General features: G+C 44.0%; 1 protein-coding gene and 1 pseudogene across 12 annotated transcripts in view; one reads left to right on the top strand and one right to left on the bottom strand.

The window, feature by feature from the left end:
* cacna1g (calcium voltage-gated channel subunit alpha1 G) overlaps positions 1-17,866 on the bottom strand; it is a 320,435-nt gene that overhangs the window by 271,652 nt on the left and 30,917 nt on the right. The window lies entirely within an intron of this gene.
* Positions 8,126-9,450, top strand: LOC148101713 (uncharacterized; annotated as a pseudogene).

Here is a 17,866-nt window from a genome sequence, read left to right as displayed (position 1 = left end):
TGATTAAATACCCCTGTTTACTCAGCTGACTGCCAGAACACAGAATCGGCAAATGGAGGCAAAGCGGGAGAAAAAGATGAGGGGAGAAAATCCTGAGATGTGGATGGGGGGCAGAAATGCAAATATAGTAGAAAAACCGAGCCAAATAGCCAGGCCAGAATGGGAAGGAGGTGGGAGGACCAGAAGATGAAAGAGAAAGTGGCTACGATTCAATTGACCCTCTTAGGGACGAGACTGTGACTGAACTTAGCGCTTCCACTTTGATCATGAGACATGGCGAAAATCGCTGCAATATGGGCTATGAAAATGTAAGAAGAAGTTGCAGCGGAGACGGGGATAGACGGTGGTAGAGGGGAATCAGAAACCAGCACAAAGCCGAGCAGAGTGGGAGTGCTGCACTTTCCTTTTCTTTTTTTTTTAAAGGAGGGCGAATAAAAAGGGTAATATAAGGAAAAAGAGGCAGAAATGGAAAGTATATGATGTCCCGCTCAAGCAAAACTCATTCATTTTAGTCACCATATTGTAAATTACACTACGGATCTGCGAGAGCCGAAGTAATGAGGAGCTTCTGAGAAGTTCGTAGGAAAAACATACTGAGTTAATTAATAGAGAAAGAACATTGCTGGAAAGGATTTTTACGGCTTCAAAAAGCTAAAAGGACAGAGTTCAAACCATATTGTTTTAAGTGGAACAACTGGAAATTACAAAATGCAGAAAGTAAAGCCAGATTTTTGTTCTTGGCGGACTAACCGCTCTCTGGTAACAGTTCCAAAGGTTTGGTGCCAAAATTTTGATGCTTGTGGAAAAACATCAACACTTGTATTAATTACCCAACGTGATCCTAACATAGTCAATAATAAGCTGTTACTGACACAAATGCTGATTGATCGGCTAAAGATGAGAATAAATTAAGTGAGGCATTCTAGTGTCCTCAAGAATGGATAAAGATCAGAGCGTCGCACGGCACTTTTCAAGATTGATCAAACAATGCATATTTGGATGGCTTTTATTTTGAAGGAGACTCAAACTCTCTTCCTAGGTAAGAGGGATAGGACTGTTTAAAGGTCCAATTGTCACGAGCCACGCGAATTCAAATTTTTCAGTCTAACATGCAAAGGAAGTACGAAGACACAAGACATGAAGGAGACGTATGCAAACCTACAGTGTCATACTCTCTCATATCATGGCCACAATTAATTTTGATCACTGTCACAGAAATTGCACAGTGTGATTTGTTTAATTTGGTTCATTTGTTTCAGCCCTTTTTCTTTTTTTTTTTACATTGTAATCCAAATAACGGTTGAATCATGTGATTCACTTTGTTTCAAAGGTGCATTTTTCCCTGTCTTGAGTTGACTGAGTCGTCTGTCTGCTGCTCCACTCCTCCCTGGTTAAGCAAAAGAGGAGGCTGAGGGTGCAGCCAGTCTAATACATAGGCCTAAACCATCTAAATAAACACCATGAAGGGGAAAGGCTTTCTCTGTATCAATTTTAGTTGTTGCACATTTGACCTTTGACCTCTCGTTCGGGGTCAGTATATTGAACTAAAGGTCAAAGTGATAATAATGCTATAAAGAGCTATTTAATACTATGTTACTTATTGCCATTGTTTGTATTGACAACATATAGGCATATATGAAATGATGATGGGGATTATAAACATCACGTCACTTTGGACCTCTGACCTCTTCTTCAAGGTCAAGCTTTCATAAAATGTCTTTTACCATAAAAACTGTGTGTCATATTTGACCTCTGACCTCACGTTTACACTTCATGGCTGTCTGTTTCAAATTTACCCCAAAATGCGTTTTATCTTTAAAGAAAGTATCGAGGGAAAGAGAATGAGCTGCCTAGTTATAAACTGCTCAAGTTATTCATGTCCAGTTATTTACAAATCAGAAGCTGTTATCCATGATCTGCTCCTACATAATGTTGGTGTAACCAAAGTAAACATCTGTCATGCTACAAACTTCTTCAAGTCAGTTTAAAAAGATCAAAGAAAACAAAATTAATATATGGAAAATACAAAACTAAAACTGCCCAAGGTTAGCATCTCTGTTTCCAGTGCTCTGTGGTTTTTATACTTTGAATATTTTGTCACTTTTTTAGGTTAAATAAAACAAGTTGTTTGAACAGTGCACGTGTCGGCGTGTACGCTGAGAGCACAACACCGCAACTTTTCAAAAGAGATGGATGACCTTTCTTACAGTGCTGTTGCATCTTAACACGAAAGCTGCGTTAAGCAATATTCTCATGTTAACAAAGAAACAAAAGAGTTTCTGTGATGTTTCTATGACGCGGCAGCAAGGATTCAACTCACGATTTGGTGGAGAACAAATTGGAGCTAAAAGAAGAATGAACGCATTCATCAGCTGCACGCATATTCAAACCACAAATAAATGTTAACATTGCTCTGTGTCTGCTTATTGGTGAAGCCATAAGAGAGTGGAGTAAGGGGTTAAGAAGTTTTAAAGCAAAGCAAAGCAAATTTAATCATTTGCTTTGAGTGCTAGTTGGTTGGGTTTGATCTCTCAGCAATCTGTGATGAAAAGCTAAAAGTCTGATGCTTTTAGATCAATTCTTCTTTTGATCTCTGAATCAGAAAGCACTGCGAATGAATCAACAGCAAGAAAAGCAAAAACTGAAGACACGGATGTGGATGTTCCCTTTAAAGCTTTGGAACAATGTTCTGTCATCTGCTTTTTTGCCTCTTTTGAATAATCTTTGCAGGCTGCCATCTGTAGCTTTAACATGGTTCTCACGCCACACACGGGGACCTTTCTGGGGGTTTTCCACAACCTCCTGACACAGGGCACTGCCTCCCACTTCTTTGTCCATACATGTATGTTTGGAGATGGACCTGTGGTCCACAAGGTACCAAGTGAGCTATCGTTCATATGCCACTTCCTCTCCACTTCTTCTTCTTTTTGTCATTCTCTTGTGTTTCTCCCCGCAGACACGTTTATGTCTTTCTGTTCTTTATGTCTGTCTGTAGTGCCTTCTGTGCTGTTTCACCCTCCTCTCCTCCCCCTGCCCTCTCTTCTCCCAGTGCCCCAGTCCTTCAGCCTCTATCTCTATCTATATAAGCACATCAAAACAAACTATAACTCAAGATGGACCACCGCAGCCTCCCACCAGTTCCCATTAAAAGACACAGGCACGGAGAAGAGAGAAGATGGGAAGGATGAGGATGGGGACAGAGTGGGAGTTCTGGGAGGGAGCAAATGGCCAGATAACACTGACATAATGAGAGAAAATGAGAGAGATGACAGCAGAGCGGATACAGGAGGTGGACCGGGAGGGGAAGGGAGAGGGAAAAAATCAGGCGAGGTGAGATGGGCTGCGGAGCTGTGTAAAAGTTAGGAAATGAAGCACATCAAATAGATGTGACACCATAGAAAAAGGAGGAAGAGGAAGAGATGGAAGGTGAGAGATTAAAGAGAAATAGAAGCGACTGATTCAGGTGGGAGTTGATTAGTGGACTGTAAATTAGGAGAAATTCCCGCACAGCTAGTGAAGCACAGCAAGAAAGGGAAAGAAAGGGTGGATAAGGGGAAGGAAGGAGCACTGAGGATCCAGAGGATCCAGCATGGCCGGGGGGAAATGTAGAAAGTGAGATGAAAGAGTAAACCGTGGAAGAGTTGGAGGGAGGGCAGGATGAATGCATTCAGTGTGGTCTCCTGGCAATTTGTGAAATAGTGACGAAATGTGATCTATTTGTTCGGCTACGTGAACACACATTTTCCGTTTTGTTGTGCCACTCGGCTTGACTTTGAAACTAATGTATTACAAGTGGGAATATGTCTTCTGCCAGAACCACATATGTTTGGTTTGGTTTTTTCAAGACTGTTGTCTGATCACCAGGAGTGCAGTATTTTAACCCGAACCACATTTTTCTAACCCAAACCAAGTAGTTGACCAAAACTAAGCACACATACACTGGATACACACATACAGAGTAGGCAGTGCTTTACTTTTGTTATAAAAGCAGTGTGATCTGATGCAGAGCTGCCCTCAGACAAAGTACAGCCACCCCCACCAGTCAACCAGGAAATGTATCCAGGCACAGGATGCAACAACAGCCAAGACTCTACAAACCTCAGCTCTCAATATCACACCACATGCACTCGATAATGAAGTTCAAGTTCACACTGGGATTGAATTACTTTCTATAAAAGGCTTTAACTAAGAAATCCATGCACATTTACAATTTTAAAGATATTGTTCATCTTCTAAAATTATGGATGGATGAAGAAACACAGCAAAGACGTCTTAAACTTCATTTTTTAGAGCTTGATAGGTAAATTTGTTGACCAATAGTATCGACAGATGCTGTCCTTTTTTGAAAGGTTTTCTGAATAACTATCCATACAGTGTTTTCCACACTCAGAGTTTATTCCAGGCATATTTGATAGTTAAGGTATAAATTATATTTTGATCTTTTTTTTATCCTTCTGAGAGAACAACACCTCCTGCAACTGATACGGGGGAAAAATCCCCTCACTTTCCTAACCGACTTGCTTGCCTACCAAGTAGATGTTCCATCAAAATAACTCAGCTGTACGAATGTGTTAACCATAACCTGCAGATAGAGTAGAATTAGATCGCCTCACAACACTAACTAATGCTATGGTGCAGAACAAGGACCAGAATTTCTTATGCTGTTCAAAAAGCCAGTAAAATCCGGTATTGATCAAGTGCTACCTATTGGTAAGATATCTACATAACGCCTTGTGCTAGAAGTGCTTTTTGATTGATACGTGTTTTTGAATCTTTGTGTTATCTTAATTCAACAAAGATATGCAAAGAGTAACTTTTTGTGTATGTGTGTCCAACAGAGGTGTAAAAATCTGTTCTAGTGCTGACTATTCGTCAGGAAAAAACTGTAATTTGCATTTGCATAACAGGACAGTATATTTCCTGAGAGTTTATCAATGCAGCCCTGTTGCTAAAGGGGTGGCAACATAGTTCGCTCAATCAGTCAGTCTGTTTTAGTCCAACAGAACCTGAATGCTTTGCTATACAATTTTTCACAACTCCTGATCACTCCCACAGGAAGGTTTTGGAGTGTAATGTCTCAACAAGTACCCAGTGTATTAAATGGTCAATACAGCAACATCAGGACAGAAACTCATGCAATTGCAAAACTAATAGCATTAGTTTTGCAATTGCAGCTTTAGCTGTACTTTTTGTTTTTTGCTAAAATTAACATGCTAATAATGACTTTAACATAATCAGCATGTTACATTCCCATGCCAAGTCATGCCAAGATGATTTAGCAACACCTAACCTGCATAAATGTGTAATGTTGTTTATTGCGCCATGGTATTATAGATTCCTGTATGCCGAGTTCTCTGGTCTACAGACGTACGACACACAGTCACCATAGAAACTTTGTGTGTTCACAAATATAAGCACATGTCTAATGGATGTTAATACAGTATAAAACCGTGTTATGCAACAACCTGCAGAAAACCTATAAAAGTTATCGACTTCCAGCCTCAGCGAATCATAATCCTGGGCAGGGATGTAGCTTTAATGGCTGCTCCTATCAGATTATGAAACTGCAGCCAACATCACAACGGTAGTCTCATGCTAGTGGAGAGGCGAGGAATGTAAAACGATTCAGTCCAGGCCATGAATGAAGTTGAAATGAGGCTGATTAGATCCCCTCTGCTTTGCTCTGCCCTCTAGCCAAGGAAACACCAAAATGACTTGTTATTCTTGTGCCGGAGCCAGAAACCACTCAATGTCTCTTATTTTGGACGTCCAGATATTGCAACAGGGTATCGGATTGACTCGAAATGTCTGCGTCAATCAGAGGGCTCAGAAGTATTTCCTGATATCAGGATACGATTTGATCACATTGCGTGTGTGTGTGTGTGTCTGAGAAGTGGCCCTAAGTGAAGATGAGGGGGAATATAAAAAAAGAAGAGAAAGAATAAGAAGGAGAAGAGGCCTATTTAGGGTAGGAGACTGGCAGAGCCCTCATTTAAAGACAGCAAGCAGGTTTTACAACCAGCTAAGGAATGCAGACATGAATCGGCTTTTATTGTTTTACACGGAGCAGTGGTGAGCTACCAGCAGCAAATATCTCTATCTCACCACATTTAAAGGTTTCTGCGCCCATTTAGCCTAATTTTTTTAACCAAACTTCAGTACTTCTGTTTCCATTTTTTTGGTCATACACCTGTATGCATGCAAAAACCTTATTCTTCCACAACACGGTCTCCTCAAAAATGTAATAAACTTGTGGTCCAATCTCCATCCATGTATCCATTCATCTAGTCTTCCAAGGCTGGGTACATCCTGGACAGGTCTCACTATAGTACTATAGTGAAGTCACATCACAGGAGGTGGCTCAGCTTTCATTATATGCTAAAGACCATATCTTTAATTTATTAGTTGTTAGCAAGGAGGCTATGTGTCACTGCCTGCTCACTCAGCCACTGCGATAACTTAGAAAGTCAGTCATTAGAGTACCCTTAGCCACTTCCAAATTAGCTACCTAATGTGGTGAGACGTCAACCTGACCTTCCAGTTCTGAGGCTCACACATTGTTATTAGTATAGGGTCAGGCTACATGAGGCAGAATCCTTCAGGCTTTTTCTATTTTCACTGGTTGCCTTTACTCATACCATTTTTGCTAGGTGCTAAGCACTGTGTCTCTGATTCTTGTTTGATTGTTGTTCAGTTTGTTGGTAGGGTGTGTCTGCGAGAGAGAAATGTTATAGCAGAATGTTAAAATTAGTCTTACTTTAGCATGTTAGCACGGTAGCTAGCATTAGCCTAGCATTAGCCTAGTCTTTATATCATTCCGACAAAGGGGAACACTCTTGCATTGCATTTTTCCGTGCAGGTGAAACACTGGGCATGCCTTCCTATATATGTGATGAACTTCTTACATATAATATTAATACATGTATATATAATACACACATATATGCATATATAATAATAATAATGATACATGTAATATGTAAAGAACTATCTCATAGAGATAGTAAATTGCTAGTTACAGCTTTCCTTTATGCCCTTTAAGCAGTATAAATTCAATATATTTTCAGTCTATAAAGTCCAGTAGAGTTTTTATTGTTTCTGGCAGAGTGGGACTTATCCACTCAGGAGTCTCATTGTAAACCTACACAAAAGTGATTTGCAACAAATGGTTGATGAGTGAATTTGTTGCAGCGTGGAAGATAACAATCAAACATTAGGCCAGTATTCAACATTATACATTTAAAATGAACTCTGAGTGATTAAGCTGGGACTTCAATTTCAATACAGTTAGCTTTAGAAGCAAAGGAAGCGTAACATTCCCTGGTTAAAGTTTTTCATACATGGGCAGCAAATGCTTTTTTCTCATTAATGTGTACCGATAAAAAGATTACACATATTTTTTGTGGTTAGGACTGCAGTATATTAGTATGCTCTATGGTGCATTACAATTGCCATTTACACTGTTTCCTGATATTCTCCACACAAATGAATTATTCTACTATTACTGGATATTTAAAAAAATAGATATACAAGTCATTGTACTTCCAAAAGAGTAAACAGCTTAACTTTTCAACAACCAGCATTAAAACTGCTAAAAGCTAAAGTTAAGAAATCTGATCCATCTTTTTTTTTTCGTAGCATAGGGTCCATCATTGGTGTATTTAGGCAATAAGTATACAAGCAGGAAGTCTGCTAACAACATCTTAACTCTTAGCTTATAATAAGAAATGGATTGATGAAGTGAGGGCAAACATTTTTGGTGGCTTTTAGGTACAATCAGTAAACTCAAAAAAAGCTCAAGGGTCATGACCCATAGAGTCTGATCCCAAACTATATGAATACCTTTAATGATGGTGATGATGAAAAGCTTTCATAAGACAAGTCAAAGTATCCACCCTGTAGATGTGTGAGCATCAGAAGTGGACCATGTAGCAATGGAAGGTGGTCCGATCTGTGAATTGATAGCCTCATGTTTTCTTATACCTCGCAGAAATTCATGTGTTTGCATGCACAATATTAGACAGATGATTGCAAAAGGGTTAGATAACATTACCCAGTGAAAATATGCCAAAAAAATAGTTGCTACTGTGGCGGACCACTAGAGGGCTCCACTCACACCCACTGTTGAGGAAGTGTGTTCCTGTGTTTTGTGGCGCGATATGTTCAGTTGATGTTGGCGACGAATAAAGAAGGAGTGAGAACTGAGAGCTCTGTGTCGTTGATGCTTACCTCCACATTGGTGACCCCTGACTCGAGCATGCAACGGGCCGCAGATAACGCAGACTCCGCTATGGATGCATCAGCGGCCGCCGGACCTCCGCCTCCTGTTGCAGCTACGTTCGCTGTGGCGCTGAAACTGCCGGACTTTTGGCTCCATGACCCCCCGTCATGGTTCGTACACGTGGAGGCTCAGTTCGCCCTTCGCGGCATCTCCACTGACGACACAAAGTATCACCATGTGGTGGCCTCGCTCGACCCGCTGGCCACCCGTCGCGCGATGACGCTCCTCCGGGACCCACCCGCCCAAGGGAAATACGCCGCCCTCAAAGAGCTGCTTCTTCGGCGCTATGCCCTCTCCGATGCTGAACGAGCCGAGAAGCTCCTCAACCTGTCAGGCTTGGGTGGCGGTACCGCGCTCGAGCTCATGGAGAACATGCTATCGTTGCTCGGGCTGGATGACGGTGGATTCCTCTTCGCCCACCTCTTCCTCCGCCAACTACCGGCCGCCGTGAGAGCTGTCCTCGCAAACTCCCCGCTTCTGCCTGCAAAGGATTATCGCTCCCTGGCTGAAGAAGCGGATCGCATTCTCCTGGCTAGCCGCACTTTCGACGTTCACGCCCTGGCTACGGACTCGCCGGCGGCACCTTCCACACCTCCACCTGCCTCCCCCGGAGCATCCGCCCCCTTACTGACGGCAGGGGTTGCTACACGCCGGCACCGCGGAAAGAGCATCTGTTTCTACCATCAGCGTTTTGGCGACAGAGCGCGTCGCTGCCTGCCGCCTTGCGCTTTCACGGCCCAGGGAAACGGACCCGCCAGCGCGCCGTAGCAGCCGCGACCGCTGGCAATACAGAAAGGCTGCTCTTCATAGAGGACTCGCGCTCCGGGAGCCGTTTTCTCGTGGACTCCGGCTCCCAGAAGAGCCTCCTTCCCCCTACCGCTGCCGACGGACTAGCAGCGAACTTTGGGCCGCAGCTCATCGCAGCTAATGGCTCTCCCATCAAAACGTTTGGGGAAAGGTTGGTGACTGTTTGTTTTCATGGCCGGGATTTCCAGTGGAACTTTGTTGTTGCCGCTAGCTCTGTACCTATTTTAGGTGCTGATTTTCTGTGTGCTCATGGACTGCTTGTCGATGTTGCTAACAGACGTTTAATTGATGCTCTCTCGTTTTCTTCGCTACCCTGTTTTACTCGGGCCGCCGAGCCCCTGATTCGGGCTAATGTAGTGACCTCCGGGGATGCTTTTCAGCGTTTGCTTTTAGAGTTCCCATCACTGTCTGTCCCTAATTTCTCTAGCACGGTAACGAAGCATGGGGTTGAGCATTATATTCCCACGGTCGGGCCCCCGGTGTTCGCGCGCGCGCGCCGCCTCGACCCCGCGAAACTGTCCGTCGCTCGGGAATAGTTTGCAGCCATGGAGCGGCTTGGCATTGTACAGCGTTCGAACAGTGCATGGGCCTCTCCGCTTCACATGGTGCCCAAATCGGACGGTCGGTGGCGGCCATGCGGAGATTTCCGCCCTTTAAATAATGCCACGGAGAATGACCGTTACCCCATCCCCCACATTCAGGATTTTTCTGCCAATCTCGCCGGAACGTCGATTTTTTCTAAAATTGACTTGGTGCGGGGGTATCACCAAGTTCCCGTGCGCGCCGAAGACGTTCCTAAAACCGCTGTCATTACCCCCTTCGGCTTGTTCGAGTTTTTGCGCATGCCGTTTGGTCTGAAAGGTGCCGCCCAGACCTTTCAGCGGCTGATGGACTCCGTTTTGCGTGGGCTGCCGTTCGTTTTTGTTTATCTGGACGATATATTGGTGGCCAGCTGCTCAGCGAGCCAGCACGACTCCCATCTGCGCCAGGTTTTCCAACGTTTGGCAGCGCACGGCCTGATTATCAACCCTTCCAAGTGCCAGTTTGGGTTGCCTGTTCTGGATTTCCTCGGGCACCACATTTCCGCTGAAGGTGTGGTTCCGTTGCCCGACAGAGTCCAGGCTGTTTCGGCTTTTCCGCGTCCCACGTCGGTTAAAGCGTTGCAGGAGTTCTTGGGGATGATAAATTTTTACAACCGCTTTCTCCCCAGAGCTGCCCACCTGCTACAGCCACTCTATGCTGCCTTAAAAGGTAAAACAGCCAAAGATCCGGTTGACTGGCTGCCGGAACGCGTCCATGCATTTTCCGCAGCCAAGTCTGCGCTGGCTGACGCCGCCCTGCTGGCCCACCCGTTTCCGTCGGCGGAGATCGCGTTGACCACCGATGCGTCCGACGTGGCAGTGGGTGGGGTGTTGGAACAGCGGGTTTCAGGTCTCTGGCAACCGCTCACCTTTTTCAGTCGTACGCTCCGGGATGCTGAACGCAAGTACAGTGTTTTTGACAGGGAGTTGCTGGCCCTGCACCTCGCGACACGACATTTTCATTTTTTCCTCGAGGGTCGCAACTTTACTGCGTACGTTGACCACAAACCTTTGACGTTTGCGATGTCCAAGGTCTCTGACCCATGGAGCGCACGCCAGCAGCGCCAGTTGGCGGCCATTTCAGAATTTACCACAGACATTCGGCATGTGGCTGGTAAGTCCAACCACGTCGCTGACTGTCTCTCACGTGTGCTGGTTTCTCCGGTGTATGTCGGCGTCGACTACGCTGCCATGGCCGCCGAGCAACGTGCTGACCCGGACGTCCTTGCCCTTCAGTCAGCAAAAACGGGCCTCGTGCTGGAGGACACCCCGGTGTGGAACGGTGGTCCGCACCTTCTTTGCGACGTTTCCACCGGCCGCCCCCGCCCGGTGGTTCCCCTTTCGTGGCGTCGTCGTGTTTTTGACTCGGTGCATGCCCTCTCTCATCCCGGCGTCCGGGCCTCAGGCACCCCTCGAACCTTTCCGTGTCCCGGGTAGGCGTTTCGATCACGTTCATGTGGACCTGGTTGGTCCCTTACCGCAGTCACAGGGTTTCACGTACCTTTTGACTGTGGTGGACCGCACGACCAGGTGGCCGGAGGCGGTACCCCTGGCGTCCACGACAGCGGTGACGGTGGCCAGGGCATTTTTGTCAACGTGGGTTTCACGTTTCGGTCCCCCGGCTGACATTACCTCGGACAGGGGCCCCCAGTTTGTTTCTGAGCTTTGGTCTGCTATGGCTGACGGCCTGGGGGTCAAGGTCCACCGCACCACAGCATACCACCCGCAAGCTAACGGGATGTGCGAACGGTTTCACCGGTCACTTAAGGCCGCGCTCCGGGCTTCCTTAACAGGTGGCGACTGGGTCGACCGTCTTCCATGGGTTTTGCTGGGATTGCGTAGCGCGGTTAAAGAAGACCTCGGGGTTTCCCCGGCTGAACTGGTCCTCGGCCAGCCTCTCCGGGTCCCCGGGGAATTCTTACCTGAGAGCCCTCCCCCATGTTTCGATACCTCTTTGTTGCCTTTTCGCCCCCCAAGTGACTCATTTCCTGTTCCTGGTCCTGTGCACCACTGCCTGCCTGACACTTTTGTTCCGAGTTCGTTGGACTCTGCTCGCTTCGTTTTCGTCAGGCATGATGCTCATAGGACTCCGCTGCGTCCACCATATGACGGGCCATACAGGGTTCTTAAACCAGGCAACAAACATTTCATTTTGGACTTTGGCGGTCGGCAGGAGGTTGTCTCTGTTGACAGACTTAAGCCTGCACATGTTATGCAGGAGGATCAGGTGGTCCCGGCCCAGGCCCCTCGCCGCGGCCGCCCACCTGCCACCGGGCTGATGGATTCTGTTTTTTCCCCCAGGAGCGACCCAAAATCAACGGAGTCCGAGTCGTCTGCAGCTTTTTCTGACCGCCAGTGCCAGCCTCGCTCCCGGGCTGGGTTGCCCTCTGTCAGTTCCCCACCCCCCCGGTTCAGCCGTTCCGGCCGTTTACTTAAGCGCCGGGTCCTGGACTAGTTCTGCTGGGTGTTCGGGGGGGGCATGTGTGGCGGACCACTAGAGGGCTCCACTCACACCCACTGTTGAGGAAGTGTGTTCCTGTGTTTTGTGGCGCGATATGTTCAGTTGATGTTGGCGACGAATAAAGAAGGAGTGAGAACTGAGAGCTCTGTGTCGTTGATGCTTACCTCCACACTACGTTCCATATTAATGCCCCATTCACGCTTAAGCAAGTTGCTGATTACAAAAATGTTGGTTCAGAGTGTGCATGATGGAGTCTTTCTCTGTCTGTCTAAACAAGCTGCCTTCTTGTAGGATCTCAGGCAAGCTAATAGCCTGCAATAATTAACTGAATACAATATTCAAATTTTAACAGCCTAACAAGAGTTAACATGAGCTAACAGTCAGTTATTTATAATTCTCAGATAAATATTAATTTATATTATTCAAGGATATGCTTGAATAAATTAAGCATTTTAGGGACAGTGTAAGTCAGATAGCTAGCACTGCTCCTGGAAAAAACACGCCTCTAAGACCGGAACTTCGTGACCTACAATACAAATGTTAAAATTAAAACTCATTTATGTAATTTGCACTGATAGCACTAGTGCTGCTACAAATGGTGAAGTTGCAAAAAGTTGCAACATAAAATATTCACACTGCAACGTGCCCATCAGACTGTTAGTGCTCACGTAAGAAAGCTGAATATCCTGTCTGCAAAAACAAATAATGCTACTTGTTTATGTACTTCTATGTACATCTTAAGCCTCTGTGAGTGTATCATTATTACAGACCCCACTGTATATGATATACATTCCCCTCCACTGGTGCATGTGCATAGTATGTATCCATGTGTGAGTGTGTGTTTGCGTGTAAGTAAGTGTGATGGATGATTGTGTCTAGGCAGTATCGTTGAACGCCGAGCCAAGAGAGTCTGTAAGGGGTTGACTCAGGCTGTCTGCTAGGGGTGTACTCTCTCTCTCTCATTCTCTTGCCCCAAACACATATAGTAGCGTGTCAGCGATGATAAAGCGAGGCTACACAATGCAGAGTTCCCCCAGGTATACTTAGCAAGGCAAACCCAGCCTCACAGACAAAACGCTGTCATTTCACAAGACAACAATAGAACGGTATAAAAACAAGACAATGCAGACTTCACTGGCAAAATAACTGAATGAGGAAGTAATCCATATTAACCCATCTGTTGACTGTGTCGGATTTTCAGTGGCAGTAAGTTACATACAGGGAATCCCACATATCCACATACACACAGTATAGATACTCCAGAGTCCTTAGATGACACAATGCCTCCGTTGAGCAGGAGTACCTCTTGGATTCATGCCATTTTTGGTCATGTTTAACAAAAAAAAAAACATCTCTAGTGCAGTTTTATGTACAAGACACTTTCAGGGATTCAATCACATCTCTTTTATACCTTTATACCGATGTAACACAAGCAGCACATTTCTACCTGAGGTGAAATAGGTGTGTCATTTCTTGTTCAGCATTCAGTTGTTCCTGTTTGGTAAAGTTTTACAGTAGGTATATATTGTCTGAAGCCTTTTTTTAAACTAGCCAAAATTAGTATCCACGTGTTAGTGATTTATTGCTGTTTCTTGTTAATGGCTCACACTGGAGTAAAAATAGGACAGCAACCTCTGTATGACCAGGAAAGATCAGTCATGGCACAAGTGATTTTTTTTCCTGTCAAAGACCAACTGCAAGTAGTAGTGAAAACTAGGTGACTGCCCAGAACTTGAGTGTGCAACACTGTAACCTCCTGGTGACCACTTATGATCACAAAGTGATTGCACAGGTTACCTGGTGGTAAGCAACCTGTCTCCAAACGACTCAGACTGACTGCAATCACTCTCAGACAGTTTGCAGACAATTTGCAATTAACCACCATCTAATTTATAAACAAGGACAGGTTGCCAGCTCGTTCTAGTCAGTATGAGTGAGCCTGTGTTGATGAGTGCAACTCTTCTACAAAAATAGCTAAACCGGTTTCCTATTGGTTGTATTCTGATTATATGAATAAATATATAAAATAAAGATAGCAATAGTGTGTCAGGAGCTAGCACTGGTCATCTACTAATTGGAAGGTTGATGGTTTGATGCCTGGCTGCTCCAGTCTGCATGCCAAAGTATTCCTGGGCACAATACTGAACTAGCATTACAAAGCTAGTTAGCGTGTTCCACCTTGAGCAGATAACTCGGAACATGTTACTCTCATGCCCAAACATGGTAAGTTGTGGCTCCAAAAAAATAAAGATGGCGACAGTGGAAATGGCTAATTAGGCAGTAGTGCTATAATGATGTCTGAGATTCACAAAGCATGGCGAAAAGTTATGGACACATTTTGGTTTCTACACAAAAAGTAATGAGCTCATGTTCCCAGTCTGCAAATAGTTTCCCAGTAATAATGTACTGCAGCTACTTTCTACAAAAGTAACAGTCACACCAAATTAAATTTCATTCACTTCTATTGCAAACTTTAAGACGGTTATTTCAAAACCTTGGTAAATTAAAGCCAAACTATTTCTAATGCTAGGATACCACTGAGCTGTAAAATTAGTGCTCTTTGTAATGTAGCTGAACCAACCCTCTAACCAAAGGAGATAAGTTGCAGGGTCTGTTCTTATATAATAATTATAGTATACCATTGGAAAAAATTTTGACAGCCTAAACACACATATATAAAATCACAGCTTCTGCCCCTCACGTCTTACTTCATCGTCCAAAAATGCATTGGAGCTGGCCTGTTGCTAATCGTCGGCTTTTGTAAACCACAGCAGCAGTCAGGCTGCGTTCCCCTCAAAGACTAATTTGTTAAAATCACTGTGTAGCCATGCATTTAACACAAATCCTCCCGTTCATTTAACACAAAGCTCTTCCCATCCATCTCTACCTTCGTTTTGTCTGTCTCTCATGAACCATAATTTATGCCGAAACAGATGCTGCTACGTCTGTTGCTGCTGTGGCGTTTTATGTGTGTCTTTGTGTGAATGTGTGTGTATGTGCTTGTGGGAAGTGGAATTAAGCAGAGCAAATAATAAGCATAATCACTAATACAGGAAAACAAGGAAATTCTTTGACACACATGCCTACAAAAGTTAGTCCAGTCCCAAACACACACACATAAAGACATCCTACCAAACATGTATTCAATCATTCTTGAGTTTACATGACAACAATACATATTTCATGAATCTTGTGCAACCACTCTATAACACACACACACACACATAGCATCCCCCCACGCATGTGCTCTAATATTCCTGAACCTCATTGACAGTGATGTTGCTGACGCAGGCCTCTGTGGGGGTTAAAGGCCTTTGGTGTTGCTGAATGGGCTCCTGGAGGACACAAATACCCACGTACACACAATCGCATGTAACACACACACGTGCATGCAAACCAATTAGCATCACCTGAAGGCGTGGAAGGATGTGCGTGTCCTGTACCTGCCATAATCTCACCCCTTATTCTTCAGCTTTTGCTTGCATGTGTACAAGAGAAGATGAACAGACGGCTTTGATCGGAAGCATCGTGAATGCTAGCTGACTCGTGCGTGTGTATATATGTGTGCGTGTATACATGTGCGGGCGTGGGTGCATGTATGCGTTCGTCTGCAGGGCTTTTCATGTTCTTCAGTTGTCTGCACAGCAGAGCATCAGCAGAGATAAATATAGTGAGCAGAGAAACGTATACGGGAAACAAAAACATGTCAGATGTGCACAGACCAACGTAGATGCTGCAAGATTCTGTTAATAAGTCAATTAAGAGTCAAAAAGCAATTTGTTTTCAGTTACCAGTGGCATTGTGTCTTTATTTTTTATTGACTGAACACCTACTTTAAAGGTTACCAGCCCAATGAATGACAATTGTTATTAGACTACATATATGACCATTAAGTGGCCTCCAACACCTACTAACAGGATCAGTACCAGTTAACAACTCATTCAAAGGCAGTGCATCGAATGCATTAGGAAGCAGCAGTGTTGTTAGAGGAATAACTCATGCAATTATTGATTACAACAAATTAGTTGGAGGCTCATCTTTTGTTCTTGCTCTTCATTTTGAATTACATTTGCTAGCTCCGTTTTCTAGCTTATCACAATTTGTACCACTGAAGAATTTACATGCATTCTGTTTATACTGTGTGCTAAAATTCCTCCTATATAATCAGTCATTTTTGTTTACCAGTTATTGCAATCACTGCCTAGCTAGCATATAAGTAATTCTTCTAGAATTTACGAGTATGGGACAATCCAAAACATCTATGTAATTCACACTTGGGATCTGTTGCTATAGGTTACTGCTATTTTATTTTCGTAAAATAAAGCTATTCTAATATTCATTTTTGTATGAAAGTCCACTGTTAGGACAAGCTAGCTTTTAGGAGAACAATACTTTTGGTTTTCAGTGTTTTAGACCAGCGGTCCCCAACCTTTTTTACACCACGGACCGGTTTATGTCTGACAATATTTTCACAGATCGGCCTTTAAGGTGTCACGGATAAATACAACAAAATAAAACCAGTACCAAAAAAAGAAGATTTATTAATAACACATGGGAAAAGACCCAGGGAAATTGAGTTAACGTTAAAAACGATAAAAATAAATAAATAAATAACACTAAAAACCAATAAAAACCCTGAGCCTCAACTCTCACGGCCCAGTACCAAACAACTGACGAACCTACAGTCGCCAAGGAAAAAATGTGTATTCGCTGACCGACTGGAGGCTGCTAGCTGTCATTAGTGAAAATGGTGTTAAAGAAAACATCCAAAATCAACATATTTCAAAAGGAACAACTTTTATTTTTGAGCCGGTGAGTGTTTGGAGAGAATTCACTCAAATTACTCACAACCTCGGCAAGCTGCTGGTGACCAAAGCAATGACGAGGAAGCTTTCGGTGCAACACTGTACATCTCCTTGTGACCAGTTTCACACTAGTGACTGCTAACAACCTCTAACCAACCAGATGTGGAATACACACTTGTTTCTAGCAACCAGTGACTTCCAGGGGTAACTAAACTGTCAGTAGGCAGCAATCAATTTTACAGCCAGAAACCTTCAAGGTCCACTTTCAACTGGTAAGACAATCCACATGTTAGCCCAATGACCAGTGGTTGCTAGAGGTTTGGCTTTTCCAGCTCATCCTGTGGTGGACTGTAATAGAGTGAGTTCTAAATATGGGTCAACAGATTGAACCCTTTGCCGTGTTCCTCAAGTAGCTTTTCGGTGGTGATGCGGTTTTCTGCTGCCTGTAAGAATCATATTTAAGAGCCTTTTCTTCTTTTAAAACCAGTCAGCCAGGAACAAAATAACAAGTCACTCAGAGACAATATATGCAGCCAAGTTCTGAATTAATTAGCACATTTGCTATAGCTAATAATAACATTTGCCAGTCAACAAAACCTACGCTTTACGGATTAGAAAGGAGAAACTGCTTTTCTTTCTCTGTGTCCGATATGGATGTTTCAATAAGCATTCTGAGTCATTAATATGCCACCAATCAACTGCGTGAATGGCCCATAAGTCTCATATCAACTTTTACTTAAAATCAACTTTAAATCAACGCATAAATATAAATTATCCCAAACCCATTTTTAATATTTTATTACAGTCTAGCAGACTGTTTACATTTCATTTCTTTCTCTATCCACTGCATCTGGAGCTGAGATTATATTGTTCTGTCATTGCCTTGGTTTTAAAATTAATTGTGCTGCTGGTGGCAACCATATCTCCCCAA

This window comes from Neolamprologus brichardi, chromosome 8 (assembly GCF_056152115.1).
Source record: "Neolamprologus brichardi isolate AB-2024 chromosome 8, ASM5615211v1, whole genome shotgun sequence".
NCBI lineage: Eukaryota > Metazoa > Chordata > Actinopteri > Cichliformes > Cichlidae > Neolamprologus > Neolamprologus brichardi.
This window is presented reverse-complemented; position numbering and strand designations above follow the sequence as displayed.